At 47.9% G+C, this 20644-nt stretch overlaps 1 pseudogene; it reads right to left on the reverse strand.

The window, feature by feature from the left end:
- LOC132432943 (MHC class I polypeptide-related sequence B-like) overlaps positions 1 to 18477 on the reverse strand; it is a 159508-nt pseudogene extending 141031 nt beyond the window's left edge.
- Positions 18478 to 20644: the final 2167 nt, after the last annotated feature.

The following is a 20644-nucleotide window of genomic DNA, read 5'->3' on the forward strand; positions in this document are numbered from 1 at the left end:
GCCCCCCAAACCCTTAATGCTTCCTGTGGCCACACCGATCTCTCTTTCCTGAAATCATACGAGTCACAAAATGTTGGCTTGCAGATATGTAGGATCTTATCTCATTATCCTGTGGCTGTGGTGTGTTTGTTTTACTCTCTTCTCTTAGACAAAGTGTGGAGGTGCCAGACCGCAGGGGTTTTGAGCTCTTTCTGTCCCTCTTCTCTCTAGCCTAGTTTGGGTGCTTGTCAGGTGTCTCATGTCATCAGTCATGAATCTGTCCTGAAAAGGCTGTTTGTGCAGCCTCCTCACTCTCTCTGGGGCTTCAGCCCCACGAGATGGTATTTGGTAGATTGAAACAGGGTGTGGGAGGGGTCCGAAGAGCAGGAGCTCTTAATGAGCTCAGGAGAGAATCGTTTGATTAGATTATTCATATCTTTATAGGAATAACAGGGCAGAATATTTGACTTTCAGACTGTTAAAACTTGAAGTGGTCCCTACCTTCAAAGAGTCTACAGTTGAAGGAAGGTAGACAAATGTTTTAAAAGATACACAATAATACCAAGTCACCTTCTGAAGAAGCTAAAGAAGACACAAAAATGGAGAATTCCATTGTATTTGTATTGAATTAACCAGCCCCCTACTGATGGATTTTTTGTGGTTTCCAGTTTTTACCTTTACAGTGCTGTGGTAGATGTCTTCATACATCTTGCCTTCAATTATCTTATTTTTATTATTAATATTAACAATTTTGGGGAATTCCCTGGTGGTCCAGTGGTTAGGACTCCTCGTGTCCACTGCCAGGGGCCGGGTTTGATCCCTGGTGAGGGAAGTAAGATCCCGCATACCATGCAAAGGAAACAAAACAAAAACATTAACATTTTTTTTGTTAGAAACATTTTTAAATTGAGGTATGATGTACATATAGTGAAATGAACAGAACTTTAGTGAATCAATCGATGAAATTTAACAAAGATATGCAGCCATGTCACCCACACCCCTATCAAAATATAGAATGTTCCCTTCACCCTAGAACGTTCCCTTTACTCCCTTTCGTTTAGTCCCCCTTCCCCAACCAAAAGCATCCACTGATCTGGTGACTATCACCACAGAGTAGTTTTGCCTGTTTTAAAACTTGATACAAATGCACTCACAGAGTATGGTCTTCTCTGTGTCTGGCTTTTTGCCTTTGGCATAATATCAATGTGATCCATCCATGTTGTTGTATGTATCAGTAGTTCTTCATTTTAATTGCTGAGCAGTATTCCATTGAAGATTGGGCCACAGTTTTTGGCTATTTGAGGGTATTCTCAGTTTTTGGCTACTACAAGTAAAGCAACTACTAACATTCTTGTACATGGTTTCTATAGACATATATCTTGATTTCTCTTTTTTTTAAAAAAAATATATTTATTTATTTAATTTATTTATTTTTGACTGCATTAGGTCTTCGTTGCTGTGCTCAGGCTTTCTCTAGTTGCGGCGAGCGGGGGCTACTCTTTGTTGAGGTGCACAGGCTTCTCATTGCGGTGGCTTCTCTTGTTGCGGAGCACAGGCTCTAGGTGCACAGGCTTCAGTAGCTGTGGCACGTGGGCTCTAGAGCACAGGCTCAGTAGTTGTGGCGCACGGGCTTAGTTGCTCCATGGCATACGGGATCTTCCTGGACCAGGGCTTGAACCCCTGTCCCCTGCATTGGCAGGCAGATTCTTAACCACTGCGCCACCAGGGAAGCCCTATCTTGATTTCTCTTGAGTAAATACCAAGGAATGTACATGCTGGTCATAGATTTCTTGTTGTTTTACTTTATTTGAAGATCCAAAACTAATTTCCAAAGTAATTATTTTATATTCCTATAGGCAATGGATAAGAGTTTGGGTTGTTCCACATCCTTGCCAACATTTATGGTTATTAATCTTTTTACTGTTAGCTTTTCTGATGGGTGTAGTGATTTCTAACTGTGGTTTCAAAGTTTTGACTTTGTATTTTCCCGACTGATGCTGAGAACTTTTTCATATATGTGTTGTCCATTCATGTATCTTCCCTTTGTAAAGTGCCTATTTAAGTCTTTTACTCAGTTTTGTTGTTGTTGTTGTTTGTCTTTTTATTATCAAGTCATAGCAGTTGTTTATATACTCTGGATACAAATCCTTTGTCGGATACATGTATTGCAAACATTCTAACAAAGGAGTTTCTTTTTAAAAGAAAAAAAAATTCTTCTGGAAAGCAAAATCTACTGATTTTTCACACATTATTGAGAATAATGGCCCAGATTGTGAGGTTCTAGCCCACAGGAACTTCACATTATTGTCTTTGTATTCAGAAAGTAGGCCAAAGTACTTAATTTCTCTGAGGGACCCAGGAGCTATTGGAGAACTCATTCTTCAGGTTGTGAAAGCTATTTCAGAAGATCCCTCTGAAGATTGTGGAAAGAGCTTCATAAATGTTAATTCGCTTTCCCTAAGCTTTGGATTCAAAGAATGCTCAGAATGCAGCCCTGCCTCCCAGTCCACCTGCCCCCCCACCCCCCCACCCCCCCACCCCCGCCAAGAGTTTGACACCCAAGACCTATTTGTGCCTGTGGTCCTTCCTTCATCCTTCTTTCTTGGTTCTATTCACTTCATTCTGGCTTCTGCTCACATTCTCAAGGAAGTCTCTTCTGGTCAAGGTCACTAACATAGTACTGTTAATCCTAATGGAGATGTCTATGTCCTCATCTTTCTTTACCTCTCAGCAGCTTTCCCCATACTTGACAACTCTTTCTTTTTATTTATTTTGCTCAGTTCTGGATTTACTTCACAAAGCTTTTACAAAGTAGTTCTAGTTGGAAGAAAAGAATAGAGAATTATAAGAAAGCCTTATGGAGGCACCGTGCAGGTTTGTCGATTTGTAACTTTTTAATATCATTTGCTATATGTGGTATACATAGTAAACAGTAGAAACATATGCAGACAGTCTTCATTTTGCGTGGTTTTGATAGGCATGTGTTTCAATTAACATTTTCCTGGCATGGCTTGGGGTGTGTGTGTGTGTGTGTGTGTGTGTGTGTCTTGAATTTGGTGCATGCTTTTCTTACTAAGGATTTTTAAAATCCTCTTGTTAGGTATGTTTTAAGACTGTATAAATTGTTTCTTGCTAAATGTATCATTCTGTAGCATACTTTTTCATTTAACATTGTATATGAGATGAATCCACGTTTATACAAATAGTTCATTTGTTTTCATTCCTGGATAGTAGCCATGGTACGAATATGCTACAATTTCTCTCTCTTTTTCCTCTTCATTGACTTTTAGTTTGTTTTTATCACAGACATGGCTGCCTGCAGTGAACATTTTTGGGTATCTCTCCTTGGTCCCTTGTGTGTCCCGCTAGGATATGTTTGTAGGAGTGGAATTATTGCACTTCTTTACTACGAGATGCCAAATTGTTCTCCGAAGTGATTGTATTAATATATATATATATGCTCTGCCCACCCACCCCCCATGCGCCCTGCGACACTCAGTTCTAGTTTTCTTCTTACCACCCCGGCTGCTCCTTCTCAATCTCCTTTGCCGCCTCCTTTTGCTGTAAATTTTGACATGTTTAAGAGCTTTAACTGGACTGCTTATTCTGTTCTTACCGCTTTCCCAATCGCTCTAGTTTCACCCAGTCACAGGATTTTAAATATCATCTATACACAGATGGCTCCCAAATATGTATCTCTACATATTTTCATAGTTTAAAAAATAATCGTGCCAAAATTGGTACTCAAATATATTGCAGATTGGATTGTAAATTGGTAATGTTTTTATGAAGGACAATATGGCAATCTCTGTGCAAATTTTTATTTTTTAATTATTTTTTGATTAATTTATTTATTTGGCTGCGTTGGGTCTTCGATGCTGTGCAGGGGACATAGATACACTATTATGTATAAAATAACTAATAAGAACATGCTGTATAAAAAAATAAATAAAATAAAATTCAAACATTCAAAAAAAAGAAAAGCATTGCATATCTATACAATAAAGTACCATAAGAATTAAAAAAAAAAAAAGGGACTTCCCTGGGGATCCAGTGGTTAAGACTCTGAGCTCCCACTGTAGGGGGCAGGAATTTGATCCCTGGTCAGGGAACTAAGATCCCACATCCTCATGGTGAGGTTAAAAAAAAAAAAAAAAAAAAAAAGGACATAGGAAGATTTTTTTTTTTTTAATGAATTAATACTTGGTTGCGGTGGCTTCTCTTGTTGTGGAACACAGGCTCTAGGCACGCGGGCTTCAGTAGTTGTGGCGTGAGGGCTCAGTAGTTGTGGCTCGCAGCCTCTAGAGAGCAGGCTCAGTAGTTGTGGCCCACGGCCTTAGTTGCTCCGCGGCATGTGGGATCTTCCCGGACCAGGGATCAAACTCATCTCCCCTGCAGCTGCAGGCAGATTTGTAACCACTGCACCACCAGGGAAGTCCCTGCATTTACTTTCTTTACATATCTTTCAATCATCAAAAGGTAAAATAAAGGCATGATTAGTTAACAAATGCAAGTTGTTTGGTCAAGAAACCGACTTTTTTATTATTGTTTTTTTGGCCGCGTCGCATGGCTTGCAGGATCTTAGTTCCCTGACCAGGGATCGAAACTGGGCCCACAGCAGTGAAAGCGCCAAGTCTTAACCACTGGACCACCAGGGAATTCCCATTTTAAAATTTTATTTTATTATTATTATTATTACTGACCAAATCTTGATTTAAGCAGGAAAGCCCAATCTACAAGGCATTTTTTTGGTGGTTGGACACAACACTTGTAGTTTCAGCAATCTCAGGACGCCCTCTAGTGTCCATGTGGGCTCAAGGTCTCAATAATTAGAAGATCAATCACTTTGGAGTTTCACCTAGGACATCTGATTGAAGCCATTTACCAACACTTCAGGGCTCTCATTATTGGCCCATTCTGTTATCCTTCAAGTTTGCCCATGCCTGTCAGACTATGTCACCCTATCTTTGGATCAGAAAGTGTGATCAGAGCCCCTCTGTCACATCATAGGCCCAAACAGCCAAGGTATGGTGGAGGAAGGCCTGGAGGTCAACGTGCTGAGGGGTGAGGAAGGCCCTGAGGGTGTAGGAGCCAGTCTGGGGGGCTGCAGCAGCCCCAGGTGCTGACCATAGAGCACTGCCTCTGGATCACCCTCTCTGACCTCCACGTCTGGTCCCTACCTGTCTGTCTGCCATTCCTGTGACCCCAAGGCAATCAAACACTGGATCACCGCGGTGAGAGTGGGGTTCCAGGGTCAGTCAGGTGAGGTCTGGTTTATCCGATATGGTCTCTCATAGACATAGGGAATTGAAACAGGAAACTACAAGCCAAGAATGGCTGGGAGATTTTCCAAACCCTTTAGTTGGAACACAGAGCTCACTGAGGTTTGCTTTTGGAATCTTCTCATCTGTCTTCTCCTCTCACCAGGCATTTCCTTCCCCTCTCCAAAGCCCATCTAGTAGAACATTACCTTTCAGGACTGCTTTCCGGATCAGCCAAGCCCAAATCTCCAGATAACTTGTGTCTTGGATCCACACGCTCAATGGCAACCCTGAGGGTAAGTTCAGTGAAATTTAGATTATCCAGTTGGGATCAGTCACTTGGGGTTGTGGGGGGGAGAGCACTTGTTGGTCGTAACATTAGGGAAGTTATCTTTACATCTGTAAATAGAAGCCTGCTTGATGTGGGAAGAGGGGAGGGAAAACATCGTTTTAGCATGTGTAGGAGTCTTCAGGAGAAAAACTACAGACAGCTCCAGAAATGCTAGGACCCACACTCAGTGACAGAGTGACCCACTCATCTGTCACCCAGGTGGTGCCCAGGTGGGCTTCCCAGGAGGTCCAGTGTCATTTAAGTTTCAAGGCCAACATTTTTTGGAGAATCCAGGCCACACATTCAGTACATCAGGGACTCAGATTCTCAAGCTGTGAAGATGAAAGAATCCATGCTACTTTCTCAGGTGTGGTGAGATTAAAATTACATAACAATCAGTAACCTATAATTGATGGTATTCTTAGTGTTGCCTTTATTGCTCAGCCAACTCCCAAACCCAAGAATGGATCAAGGATTGTGGAGGAAGAGTTCATTTCTTCCCTCTGGAGGACCATCAGTAGGGATTTCTGCCCTGTGGAGTCCAAAGGAGAGATGTTGCTTCAAGCTGAGTTGGGAAAGGAGACTTGGACTTTTTCATTAAAATTTCATTTTGCACGTTTTAATACTTCATAATAAGTACTTTATCCTATTAAAAAAGTAAAGCTTGCTCAGTCACAGACAACATATAAAAATGTATAGGGCTTCCCTGGTGGCGCAGTGGTTGAGGGTCCGCCTGCCGATGCAGGGGACGCGGTTCATACCCCAGTCCGGGAAGATCCCACATGCCACGGAATGGCTGGGCCCGTGAGCCATGGCCGCTGAGCCTGCGCGTCCGGAGCCTGTGCTCCGCAACAGGAGAGACTGCAGCGATGAGGGGCCTGCGTACCGCAAAAAAAAAAAAAAATGTATAGAAGCAGAAAGATGGGAAACCATCTGGTGTCTCCACTGGGAGGATCATGGTGAGCCCTTTGACAGGCCGTTAGTTCCCACCAGCTGTTTCCCATGTATTCATGTGTCTGTCCATACAGGACTGCATAGCTGTAGTTAGCTGTAGTCATACATTATGAATTATTTTGAATCTTGTTTTTGAAAACATTATTATTATCAGTAAGCAACTTTATATATGATATTACAAACTCTCCTTAAACACTGCTTTTACCAGCTGTATACTATCTCCAAAAAAAAAAAAAGATATACCTGCTCTTCTGTATCATTTTTTACCATTACAAATAAAATCTGATTAATATTCTTTTTATTTTAGGCCACGCTGTGAGGCTTGTAAGGTCTTAGTTCCCTGACTAGGGATCGTACTCAGGCCACAGCAGTGAAAGCACCTAGTCTTTATTTATTTATTTATGGCTGCGTTGGGTCTTTGTTGCTGAGCGCGGGCTTTCTCTAGTTGTGGCAAGCAGGGGCTACTCTTTGTTGCAGTGCGCAGGCTTCTTGTTGTGGTGGCTTCTCTTGTTGCGGAGCACGGGCTCTGGTGCAAGGGCTTCAATAGTTGTGGCTCGTGGGCTCTAGAGCTCAGGCTCAGTAGTTGTGGTGCACAGGCTTAGCTGCTCCATGGCATGTGGGATCTTCCCGGACCAGGGATAGAACCCATGTCCCCTGCATTGGCAGGCAGATTCTTAACCACTGCGCCACCAAAGAAGTCCCTGATTCATATTCTTATGCTTAGGGAGTTCCCTAGTGGTCTGGTGGTTAGGATTTGGAGCTCTCACTGCAGAGGCCCAGGTTCAATCCCTGGTCAGGGAACCGTGATCCTGCAAGCCACCTGGCATGGCCAAAAATTTAAAAAAATAAAATTCTTACACCTAAATATCCTTCTATATTTTATTTTAAAATCATAGATTTGTTGAATAGAAATTACTGGGTCAAATGGTATGAAGTTTTTTGGTTTTTTTTTTTTTTTTGCGGTACACGGGCCTCTCACTATTGTGGCCTCCTGCTGCGGAGCACAGGCTCAGCGGCCATGGCCCACGGGCCCAGCCGCTCCGCGGGATGTGGGATCTTCCCGGACCGGGGCACGAACCCGTGTCCCCTGCATCGGCAGGCGGACTCTCAACCACTGCACCACCAGGGAAGCCCAGTATGAACATTTTTAAGGCTTGTCATACATGTTTTCAAATTGCTTTTCAAAACCACTATGCCAGCTTATATTCAACCCATATTTACTGAGTCCCTACTATGTACTGGGACTGTTCTATGTGCTAGAGATACAAGTGGTGACAAGTAGACAAGGTTCCTGTTTTAAAGAACATATATTTCAGTGATACAGATGACAAAAGCAATTATTCTGCTATCAGTGATAATTGCTCTGGAGAAAAATATGGCTGGGCTAGAAGATTGGTGGTGGCAATGGCAAGGCAAATATCTCAGAGAGTTTGTTGGACATGATGTTTCTGAGGACTTGACCTTGGGACACTGGACCTGAATGGAGGAGGGAGCACCCATGTGAGTCTCTGGGGAGGAGGTGCACTTGGGGAGTCACAGCAGGGACAGGAGCCCTGGGACAGGACTGGGCAGTGTCAGAGGCCCATATGAGTAGATGAGTGAGCCGGGCTGCCAGTGGTGGGCTGAGGCCAGGGTGGCCAGAGGGTCCCTGTCATAAGGGGCTTGTAGGCAGTGGTGAGGGACTGGGATTTCATTCTGCCTACGAAAGGAAGACGCTGCAGTGCTCTGTGGGATGTGGTGGTGAGGATGTGGTCTAACTCAGTTTAAAAATTCATGTCATCTGTTACGTGGGTAACAGACAGCAGGGCATGAGAGCCAGCAGGGAGCCCACCTGGAAGGCTAGCCTGTTTACTATTGTGGGGAGGACAGTTCTAGGATGGAAGCAGTAGAGCTGTGAGAAGTGACTGGATTTAATGTTGATACATTTTAAAGATGGCGTGAGCAGTAAGTCAATGAAGAACCACACATTTATTTACTTATCTTAATTCCACACTTGATTCCACGTGGCTTACTGCAACAAACTCAGTGTAATATACATGAATTATTTAAAAAGCAATATAAAAATATAAATTTTAAATGTTGAGACTGGGTTCAAGTTAGAACATTCCTAGGCAAGCTGGAATATCTGAAACATTTGTTGAAATGGAGAGTTTACTGTTTACCTAGTCATGGATTTCACTGGCTCAAAATCTCTTATGATTATTGCCTAAAAGAGCCACGGGGTGGGGCCATAGCTCAGGGTCAGTCCCTTGTTTCCTGCTTCCGGTTCTATACTTAGAGTAAAGCAGATTAATTCCAAGATGTTCAAAGATTAAATCAACATCTACAAAGTCATTGAGTAAATGTAAGAACCTCAGGAATTCAAGGAGATTTTACAGTTTTTCTCAGAAATGACCTCACTGTGTGCTGCTGAAGAGATAGTGTCCTTTCTGGGGGCCCCAAGATGTAGGGGCTATTGAGCTATAGCCCTAAATAGAGTGGTTCTTTCTACCTAACGGGTCCCACAAAGCCTTAGAGCCAACTTCAGTGGTGTCATCTGAACTAGGATTTTGGTTTTCTGATGTTGGTTCTATTTGAGCATTTGTGTGGGCTTAAAAGTGTGACAAAGGTTTCCTTGCAATGATATTTCTTTGAGGGAATTTGACATCCACCCTCAGTGGCTCTGACTTCCCTGACCAGTCCCTGGAGGGAATGGACTGTCCTGCACCGCTTTTCAGTATCCCTTTGTGTAGGAGTGACCTGTAGACTTGGAGTCACAGGGTCACCGCATCTCACCCTCCTCCCGAATGCAGAGTGCTTTAAGCCTTTTTTTAGGGGGGGGGGGTGTTTGCAGTCTGCTGATCTGATGAGTGCCATTGTCCCATATCCAGAAATAAAGGCACATGTGACCATAACACCAAAGTCTTGAATGTAGTGCCAAGGTGGGAAGGTTTCCTAAATTTTGACTCTCCATTTACACCAGTGGTTCCCAACTTGGGTACCCGAGATTTACACAGAGAGAGAGCTGGAGGGGATGGTATGGGATGTCTAGAGGCGGAGCCACAGGTGCCCTTCAGGGTTTCTCTCAGTGGTCTTTGCCTCTCTTTTTTCCTGCGGTTCAGAGGAGTTTGTACTCCAGGAGAAGTCTTTTGAAAAGGGTGAGAGATATTCAGGGATGGTTCTGGGGAGGGAAAAGGATGAGGAGAGTAGAGACAAAGCCGAGTGCAGCTGGACGAGAGGCGGAGTCTGGCAGGAGAGGGGGCTGGCCTGAGGGCAGCAAGTCTGGAGCCCAGCAGTTCACTGTGTGGAGTCCTAAGGCAAGTGAGGAATGGGGAGAGCGCAGACCTTCTGTTGGCCAGAAAGATCAGCATTTGACTTTGTTTTGTTCTTGTGTTTCGTCAGGATGAATTGGTAAACCCATCAGAGTGGGAGATTAGGTGCCTACTTTTCTTTTATTGAATTTTTTTTCATTTATTTTTTATACTGCAGGTTCTTATTAGTTATCTATTTTATACATATTAGTGTATATATGTCAATCCCAATCTCCCAATTCATCCCACCACCACCCACCCCACTTTCCCCCCTTGGTGTCCATACGTTTGTTCTCTACATCTGTGTCTCTATTTCTGCCCTGCAAACCACTTTGTCAGTACCATTTTAGGAGCCTGCTTTTCAAAGGAAAAAAGTTACAGTCTCCTCCCAGTTTAAGCTCATCAGAAATTGCCAGGAGCAACCCAAGTGTCTGCACCAGCTGTGCCTCCCAGGACTGCGTTGTCCCCTCCAACGCCAACAGGAAGGGGAGCAGGGACGGGTGTGGAGGCTTTGGGTCCTCCCTACCACGCTTTCTTCCTCTCCAGTTATTGTCTGAGTTTCCTTGCCTCCCCGCCACCATCCCAACCCTCCCTCCCTCCCTCCCTCCCTCCCTTCCTTCCTTCCTTCCTTCCTTTCCTCCCTCCCTCCCTTCCTTCCTTCCTTCCTTCCATTTTTGGCCGCACCGCGCTTCTTGCAGGATCTTACTTCCCCCACCGGGATTGAACCCAGGCCCTCAGCAGTGAGAGGTTGTAGTCCTAACCACTGGACCGCCAGGGAATTCTCAGTTTCTCTGCGTCCTCTCCTTGAGCCACTGCAAACCCGCGAGCCAGAGCGAGCATCGCCCACATGGGTTGGATGCTCTGACCGAGACACTGCCATTGCCCAGCATTTTTGAAACTTTACATCAGAAAGTCAGTGTCAAAAAAAAAAAAAAAAAAAAAGGAAGTCAGTGTCTTGTTCCTCAGACTCGCTCTGAAAGCCTTTATCTTTTCTCAAGGACAAATCGAGGCTCGAGGAATAAGGTTTGCCCCGACCTTTTCTCGGCTGGAGGACGCTATGGCACCGCGGGTTTGGAACGTGGGTTGAGGATAAATGTGACGGGATCCCTTGTGTCCCCACTGATTTGCGCTTCTTTTTATTAGAATCCGAGCCTCTCATAAATGTTTGTTTATATTCCGTGTACTCCACTAAAAGCATCCCTTTGCAAAGCACTTTGAAAGATTCAGGGCTATGAAAGTGTGAAGGATTATCCCAAAATACAGTTTCTGGTGTTGGATTTTAGTTAACATTTTGGTGTTTAAAAATCTGCAACTTGGGGGCTTCCCTGGTGGCGCAGTGGTTGAGAGTCCGCCTGCCGATGCAGGGGATGCGGGTTCGTGCCCCGGTCCGGGAGGATCCCACATGCCGCGGAGCGGCTGGGCCCGTGAGCCATGGCCGCTGAGCCGGCGCGTCCGGAGCCTGTGCTCCGCAACGGGAGAGGCCACAACAGTGAGAGGCCCGCGTACCGCAAAAAAAAAAAAAAAAAAAAAAAAAAAAAGAAGAAAAAAAAAAAAAATCTGCAACTTATTGACTTTGGGGCTTAGTGTCATGATATTTTTAAGTGGAAATATTCACTCCCTGACCCCCTACACAATATAAATCCAAATTTACACTAAAAGAAGATTCCAACATTTCAGATAAATTTTAAGCCACGAATTATCTCACTCCCTGGAGATACCACTGTCAGAACTTCGGTGAGCAATCTTCCAGGGTTTCATCTATTTAAAATATATATTTTGGGGACTTCCCTGGTGGTCCAGTGGGTAAGACTCCGAACTCCCAATGCAGGAGGCCCGAGTTCCATCCCTGGTCAGGGAACCAGATTCAACATGTCACAACTAAGAGTTTGCATGCTGCAACTAAGATCTGGTGCAACCAAGTAAATAAAAATAAATTTTAAAATAAATAAGATATATATTTTGTAAGTGGTGTTAGTGGCATTATAATTCAGTACGTTCTCTAGCTTTTAGAGAAGCTTAAAAGTGTGTTGGGCACATCTTTTCATAGCAATACAGTAAAATCTATCTTACTCCTTATATTGGCTGCATGGAATTATGTCGCAAGGCTTTTCTTTGGGGACAGTGGAAATGTTCTACATCTTTACTGTGGTAATGGTGACATGGGCGCGTAAATTGCCAAAGCTCAAACCAGCTGTGCATTTCAAATAGATGCATTAAATTGTATATAAAGTATGTCCCTTCAAAGTTGATTTTCAAAATATTATCCTCTTTGGAACCTGTACTTTGGTTAGGTAAGCAAAACAAACAAAACACCTTGTTCTTGTTGCTAAGAGCTACACGCTGCACACCTGGAGGTGAGGAGTCCTGCTGTGCGCAACTTACTCTCCAGTGGTTCGGCAATAACAGTAATAGCCGTCTATTTATGCATTCAGAGAGAGATCAAACAGCTATAGCAAACCTTGAATAAATGACAGAACTAGATAAAGAATAAAAATAAACGTTAGAAATCATAAAAGTACATCGTTAAAAGTTTATTTCCCCGTAGCTTTTTTCTCCCTTTTTCTTCTCTTTTCCTTTCTTCAACCCTTTCCCCCTTCCCTTCCTCCCTGCTTTTTCCACTCTCTCCTTTAGGGCTTATCCCCTGCATATTCAAACACACGAACACACCTGACTCACCTCCACGGGTCTGGTACCGACGCCCAAGTCGATGCTCACCCGGGCGTTTTGTAAACGATGAAGCGTTGCCCAGCTCCACTGTTATCGTATCATTTCAGGCAGTCACCCCAGTCTTTGAAGGAAGTCACACTGGGTCTAAAGTAGTTTCCTCCCTGAACGCGGCAGAACCTCGGTGGTTTTTTGTTTTTGTTTTCTGGATCTCTGCTTTTCATTCGGGCAGGAAGGACCGGATTTAAAGGCCAGTTCCGCAGCGGGCGCTTTCCTTCCTGGGGGCGACGCGAGGCTGTAGAAGTGTACTTAGATCCTAGAATCTAACGGTGGGCCCCGCAGCGGGGTGGGCTGGAAGAAGCAGCTCCGAACTCAGGATCAATCCAGGGGCGGTTTAAAATAAATCGAATTCCACATCTCTCGTCAGACCTACCGACTCGGAATTTCCGCGGACCCAAGCAGGTCTGCATTTTCGCAGCCTGCAGATGTAATTGCCGAGCAGTGTGAGGACCAGAAGCCTGAATGCAGCTCACTCCTGTCCCAACCTGCCCATAAGAGCCTTTATTCTGCTTTTATATCCACGAACAACTTCTATTTCCTTTAAACCAGAGTTAGGGGTTGGTTGATCTTCTGAGGGCGCAGCGGGGCCGCGCCTCGGGTTAGGCAAGCATCCGCGCAGGCTGCTGTCGGTTTCCTTTCGGGACCCAGCAGCAGTGCGAGAGGTCTGCGCAGAGAAAGATGCCAGTGTGCCGGTGAGTCCAGGGGTACAAAAGGGAGAGTGGAGGGAGAACAGGTAGTTTATAGGGCAGAGCAGTGGAGGCTGGAGGCAGCGTGGCGTGCAGGGAAAATACTTTGTACAAGAGACTAGCTGCGACGCTTGATGGGGGAGGGACAGCCACGCCCAAATCCGGGAGAGCACCCCAAATCTGGAGTCGTACCTCTCACGAAGAGTAGTTGGCTTTATCTCTCATTGCAGTCATCTCTAAATGCTGTGAGACAAACCTAACATATTAGTATTAGTATTAAAAGTCTTTTTGGGGGGAGAGGGGTTGCGACTCGAATGAGACCGTTTGCTGGAGCTGCCACACCTATCAAGTCTTCGAAGGACGATGGTCTTGGAGGAAAGGGCTTGTCAGGAGAGCTGGGTTCCATCTGCCTCTATACTTTCACTACCCTTGTGACCTTTCGCAATGAAAAGAAGCTCTCTGAGATGGGACAGGACCCAATCCCTGACCTGCTAAATAAATTATGATGGTCAAAGTAATTAATTAATAAAAATGATGTGAAATCTAAGAAATTGTTAAAACTTCCCGAGGCATGACATTTCCATCCACAGGAAAAGTATTGGAAAAGGATCTTAGTGGAATGGTTACTAATGAGAGGCAGAGTACAACTTTAAAAAAAGCATTTGCAGGGAGACAAAGATGAAATGAACACAGTTCCTGATCCTAAAGTGGCTCATTTTCTAATGTGGGGAGTATAAAATGGTCAGATGGGGCTCAAGGCAGGGCACACTTGGTTCCATCCGGGAGGTTTCAAGCAGGGCTAGACCAGTGACTCTAAAGCTTGCCTGCACATTTGGAATCGCTGAGGGGGCTTCAAAAGATATGAAGCCCTAGGTTCAACCCAAGGGATACTGATTCAGTTGGTTTTGGCCATGGCCTAGACATATGGATAGTAAAAACTCCCCAGGTGGTTCTATAAGCAATCAGGTTTAAGGACCATGGCGTAGGTATTCCAAAGACCAAGAGATGTGTGTTGGGGATAAGGCACAGCTTTCAGAAGGAGGCTTTCAGGATGGCATTAAATTGCAGGACACCACGCCAGCAGAGCATATATGTACCCAGAGGACAGGGAGGGTCTCCGTGTGCAGAGTCACGGCGGGGAGGCTCTAGGGGTCTGGGGGAGAGGAAGGGCCCTGGCCCAGGAGCAGTACCTGTTCTCTCCCTGAAGCCTGTCCAGGATTCCAAATAGCCCCGCAGTCTTCCACAAAGCTCTCCCTGCATGTGGGCCTGGTAATACTTGCTTTGAAAGCCATCTGTGTCCCAGGACTTCTCCATTTCCATGGCCAAGTTCCGAGCCAAGGACTGGGGCGCTGTACATCCGTGGGTCTCTGGGTGACAGGAGAGGAGGAGCTCCCCATCATAGTAGCGAAACCTGAAGCCCCAGGCATGGTTGTCTTCTCGGATTTCACAGCCCAGATCTCCTGGAGGGAATTCACACCTGCACCCCACCCCACCAGCAGTGACTCCTCCAGTCCCCGTGTCCCTCTGTCCTCACACCCAAGTGAGAAACTCCAGCCAGAGGGCCCCCTCCCTGCTCCCCTCATGTCTTCCCAGGGCTGCTGAGTCATGGCCACCCCCCTGCTGAACTCACAGACCCCTATCCTCTGGCCCCTGCCCCCAAATCCAGTGAAAGGCCTCCCAGCACTCTCGGACCCTCCCCACTCTCACCTCCTTTCTCCTCCTGCAGGGCCAGGATTTCTGCTAGAAGCTCTCTGAGGTCCTTCCACGTCTCTGTCAAGTCCTTGGACTCTGTGTCCCACGTCTCAGCTCCCAGCTCTTCTGCCCACAGCCCCCGGGGTTCTACCTGCCTGTCTCACGGTCATAGTGCAGGAAGGCCTGGCCATCCAAGTGTCCCCCAGCGAAAAAGCTGGACTGCACAGATCCATCCCGGGACAGCGCCGTGAGGTTGTAATGAAGACTGTGTGATCCTGGGGAAGGGGGAACCGCAGATGAAAGAGCTTTCCGGAAACAAGTGCACATCAAATATTTACCAGACAAGTTCTGCTGTCCTGACCTGCTCCAGGACTGAGGATGCAGAACATGCACATGTACAAGGGACCACAATGAGAATTTTTCCAACACAGGGGAAAGAAGAAAAAGAGAAGGGAAGGAGAGGGGAATTGAGGAGTGGAGGGAGGGGTGGAGATGGGCAAACAAGCAGGACAAGTGCCAGGACAGGGAGGCACCGGCTCCCTAAGGGTCCAGGCAGGAGGCCAAGGGGAGAGGCTGGCCTGCAGGGGGCAAGGGAGAGGCAGGAAGACCAGGGTGAGGGGAGGTGGAGTCAGAGGGGAGGGAGGGGCAGTGTCAGGCCCAGGATCAGAGGCATCCCTGGTCAGAGGCGGGTCAGGTGAGATGGAGAGCGAGGGCTGCTGCCCGTGGGGCAGGCTCATCATGGACAAGGTGGGCTCAAGGGAGGGTGAGGCACGAGGCAGAGGGGCCTGAGGGGCTGGGCTGTGGCCCTAAGAGAGTGGAAGGTGGGCCAGTACCCCTGGTGGAGGTGAAGCAGTGGGTCTGGGCCCAGAGTGCAAGAGGCATGGTGAGGCCCCAGGTGGGGAGGTGGCTGGACCTGCCAGTGTCCCCTGGGAGAGGTGGGTGTTGGGGGCCTGAGTCAGTGCCATGTGCCCAAGGGTCATGGAGAATTAGGAGGGTTGGCAAGAGAAAATAGAACTGAAAAGCCAAGGTGCACGTTGGGAGGGACCTGCATGGTGGGAGTGGTTGGGGGCAGGTCACACCTCCACAGAGGGCATGGGTCAGGCAGCCAGCACAGGAGGGCGGGCCTGGGGGAAGACCCCCTGTAGGGAAAGGCCAACTGACCAAGTGGCATCAACAAGGATTTTGGATACATGGTTGAGGTAGTGAGAGCCCACTGGGGTCAGTGAACCCAAGAGAGGGTGATGAAGGCCAAGGAGGTGGGCAGTTGGACCAAGGGTAGTATTCCTATTGGGGAGGGAGGAAGGGCAAGGGGCTGCAGAGGAGACAGTGGTGAGGGTGGATTGGGGGGCAGGGGATGAGCATGCCTCAGGGGTCACTCTGGGGGACCTTGGGTTAGGGTGAAGACAGGAGAGGAGGGGTGCTCTGGTTGAGGGTGAGGATGGGGTAGTGATTCCTGGGAGGAGGCTTGTGATTGATGAGAACGTGGCGATGGCCCCAGGCACTCAGGCAAGGAGTGGAAGCTGGGCAACGTGCCATGAGGGTAGGTGCAGAGGGACCAGGGCAAGTGGAGTCCAGCACCTGAGGCCTAGAGAGTGGAGGTCTCAAGAGGGTGAGGTTTAGGATGCAGGAGTGGGGAAGGGGCAGTGCTGGGGGAAAGGCCCACACTGAACGAGGGCCAAGAGCAGGTGCCTGCACTGGGGCGGAGGTAGGAGGATGGGTGCCAAGACCAGGGGACAGGTCCTCCCACAGGGGCTGTGCACTGTGCTCAAGGCCCAGTTATCATTAGCAGCAGAGCTCCCCCTGGTGATGAAAATAGGGTAGTGATGAGGGAGGGAAGTCCCCCTGGGCAAAAGTCATCCCCAGAAATGTAAGGTTAGTGAAAGCTGGGGGGTGGTAGGAGCCATGCGGGTGTCTGGTCCTTGCAGGTCAAGACCCATGAGGGGAAGAGAGGGACCTGTGGTGGGAAAGGGGATGAGGGTGAGGACGCCCTAGGAAGGGATCAGAGAACTGTAGAGAGGAGGGGACAGCAGGAAGGGGCAGGACAAATCCTGAGGGGGCGCAAGAGATGGCAGGGGAGGAGGCAAGGAGAGAATCAGGGGTGGGTACGTGGGCACAGCAGAAAATTAGAGTGAACATGAGTGGGGGAGGGGGGAAGTAAGGGAGGAGGGAGGGAGTAGAGACCATAGAAACCACAGGAAGAATCTAGGCCCCAAAGCCATCAGATTCACTCTGTCAATGAAATTAATCAATAAACAATCTATAATAAGAATAGAAAAGAGTTTTATCTGAGCCAAACTAAGGACTAGCCCTGAACCCAGCAGGGTTTTCAGCACAGCACAGGCTTTCATATCTTGTCAGAACAAAGAACATTAAACAAGTCAGGGCTGCAGCACATACAGTGTGGCCTTGGCACCTGGGAAAGGAGTCTTATCATCAAAGGTGAACCAGCGTTGGAGTCCCAAGAAGAGGGGCATTGAATCTTTATTTTTAACATGGAGATTCTTTACTTCTGGTCAATGTGCCGTTTCCTTTAATAATTAAAGCAGATGTACAATGTATGTCTGACAGGCCACAAAGAGGCAAGTTACTTAGTGCAAAATTCAACTTAGTTCATGTATAAGACAGGATAACTTACCTGTATCTGAATATGGGAAAACATTTTTTGTCGCTTCCCTCAGTGAAAGCCAGGATCGGCCACGGTGCCCACAGCAGTAGGAAATGTGGTTCAGGGCCCTTGGGCCCTTCCTAGAGCTCCAGTCACTAGAAAGAGACCCTCAACTCCAAGGCCTGAGGCCCTTGAGCGCTGCCTGCCTGGAAGCCCCCTGATTCCCGAGGCCAGAAACGGGAAGAGGGCAGAACTGAGAACAGGAGGAGAGGACAGCGCTCAGGGGCCTAAGAGGGCGTCCCGCACACCGGTGGGAAGTGGCCGCCTGAGCGTCGGACCTCCAAGAGCCCTTGATCGCCTCTGACGGGAGCAACCCGGGCTTGGGGGCAGCCTTCCCACCCAGGGCAGTCAGAGGACGCGGATGTGTGAGGAAGAGGAAAGCAGGGAGGGCGGGTGCAGCAGGGGCAGCAGAGGGTGGGAGTCGGAAAGAGACTGAAAAGCCGGAACGTTATTTGGTGGCCACAGGCCACGAGCCGCTCCCGGCCCCTCCCCGGCCTCACCCCGCCCCCGACTCCCCCCACTCCCCCGCCCCCACTCCCCACCCCGCTGCACCGCAAGTGAGACGGTCCCCGCGACGCTCACCGAATCCCACCCGGACCCTGAAACCGCCCCAGGCTCCCGGCTGAGGACCTCAATGAATGCCACTCACCAGCGGCGGTAGCCGGGAGCACAGAAAGGGCAGCACTGGCTAGAAACGGCAGGACAAGGAGTAGCGCCATGGCCCAGACCTTGTCAACCTCCCAGAGGCCCCGGGACAGCAGGCGAGCGGGCGGCACTGAGCTGGGCAGCGGCGGCGCACTGGCAGCGGAGACGGCCCGCACGGAGCTTTAAAAACTTGGCCCCGCCCCGCCCCGTCCCCGTCCCAGTCCTCCCTCCTCCGAGCGGGGACCGCCATCCGGCCGCTTCCGCTGCCTAGAAAAGCCTGGAGGCCAGAAAAGCCTTAGGATCCCCAGGAAGGTGAGACGGAGGGTAAGTGCAGACAAATGCCGAAGGGACAGGCTCTGAGCAGCAGAGAGTTAGGGCGCCCCCCCCCCCCAGAAGCGCCCAGATCACCGCCTCCCTCCTCTGCAAAAAGACTCCCCGCCCGCGACAGGGAAGGTCTCACAAGGCTGCTTCAGAGACACCCCACGTTTCCGGCCTTTCAGGGCTTCTTCCTTCAGGCACAACTTCTCTACCATAACCCCCTCCCTCCACCTTGCACAGCAGAGGTACTGGCAACAGTCCGCTGAGACCAGATTTGCAGATTTCAGCAGCTCTGCCTCTCAGAAGCCACTTGCCCAGATGAAGGACTCTTCCCCAGAGTTCAAACTCTTCTAGATGTTTCCACCATTATAATCTTCTCCTCCCACTGACTCCAAGACGGAGCCATGTGTCTTTTCCTGTGGCCTCTGCCTATAGGTGTCCACACTCTCCCAAGGCAGCCTCTTGATTCAGGCCCAATGAGGTGGCTCCCCACGATCGACCCCAACACCAACCTCTCCCAACTCCCTTTCCAACCTGCCTCAGGACAACTGCGCCTCTGGGCCCATCTGCCCCTCAAACCCAACAGATGTACAGGCAAACTCTAGCCCTCTCCCTGCACACCAGCCTCTCTCCCCCAAGTTCTCTTTAAGCATCACCAGCTTGGTCCCTTCTGATCCCCTTTCCCCTGCCTCTCATGGGCTCACAGTCAGCTCCTCCAACCCCTTTTCAGTCCCACTGCAGCTACCTTAGTCCAGGCTTTCATCTACCTCAGCCTAGAGAACTGCAAAGGCTTCCTAAACACCTGCCTGTCGCCAGTTATAACCATAAGGCCCCAGCCATCCACAGCTGCCCCATCTGCAGAATTAACACATAAGGTCTCTACTCCACCATCAAAGCCTGCAGTTGCCACAACCAGCTGTCTGGCATCATCTTCCACTTCTCTGGTGACATCTCCCCTGGGTTGCAGTAAAAGTGGGCTCCCCCCATTTCCTTACCCTGTCCTATCAGGATGCCACTGCTTACACATTCCCCTCTTATGGATTACTCTCCTCTGCCTTCTAGCCCATCAGAACTGCACATCCTAAAAGATCTCTTTTACATAGTGGGATTGGTGGCACAACCTCTGGATTATACTAAACACCACTTAACTGTAACTTTAAAAGGGTGAATTATGTGATATATGAATTATACTTCAATAATACTGTAATAACAATAATGCCGTCCTGAAGGCCTCCTTCTACTGAAAGCTGTGACTTATCCCCAGCACTCATCTCTTAGTCTCTGGAATACCTACACCATGGTCCTCAAACTCAGCTGCTTATTAAAACCAGCTGGAGAGTTTTCACTGTATGTATGTTCAGGCAGTGGCCAAAACCAATTGAATTAGTATCCCTTGGGTTGGACTTAGACCTTCATATCTTTTAAAGCTCCCTTGGTGATTCCAATGTATTGGCAAATTTTAGAACCACTGGTCTAGGCCATGGTTTGAACCTCCCTGATGGTACCAGGTGTGCCCTCCCTTGAACCCTATCTTACCATCTTACACTCCTCCCATTAGACAATGAGCCACTCCAGTAGCAGGAACTGTGTTCATTTCATCTTTGTCTCCCCTGCAAATGCTTTCTCACATTGAACTCCGCCTGTCACTACTAGCCATTCCACTAAGACCCCTACCCTACACTTTTTCTGTGGCTGGAAATCTCATGCATCACAAAGTTTTAACCATTTCTTAGATTTCACATCCATTTTTATTAATTACTTTGAGCATCATAATTTATTTAGCCATTCAGGGATTGGGTCCTGCTCATTCTCAGAGAGAATCTTTTCACTTCTAAAGATAGCAAGAATAGTGAGATGCAGAGAGGCAGGTGGAACCCAGCTCTCCTGACAGCTGGGCCCAAGCCCTTTCCTCCATGATGTCAACTCCTTAGAGGACTTCTTAGGTGTGCAAATCCAGCAAACCGTCTCATTCAGCTCACCCCCACCCTCCCAAAAGACTTTTAATACTTTAACGCTAATATGCTAGGTTTGTTGCACAGCATTTGGAGACGATTGTAACTAGAGATAAAGCCAATCCTACTCATTCTGGGGGTGGAAGA

The sequence above is a fragment of the Delphinus delphis genome, chromosome 10, assembly GCF_949987515.2.
Source record: "Delphinus delphis chromosome 10, mDelDel1.2, whole genome shotgun sequence".
Taxonomy (NCBI): domain Eukaryota; kingdom Metazoa; phylum Chordata; class Mammalia; order Artiodactyla; family Delphinidae; genus Delphinus; species Delphinus delphis.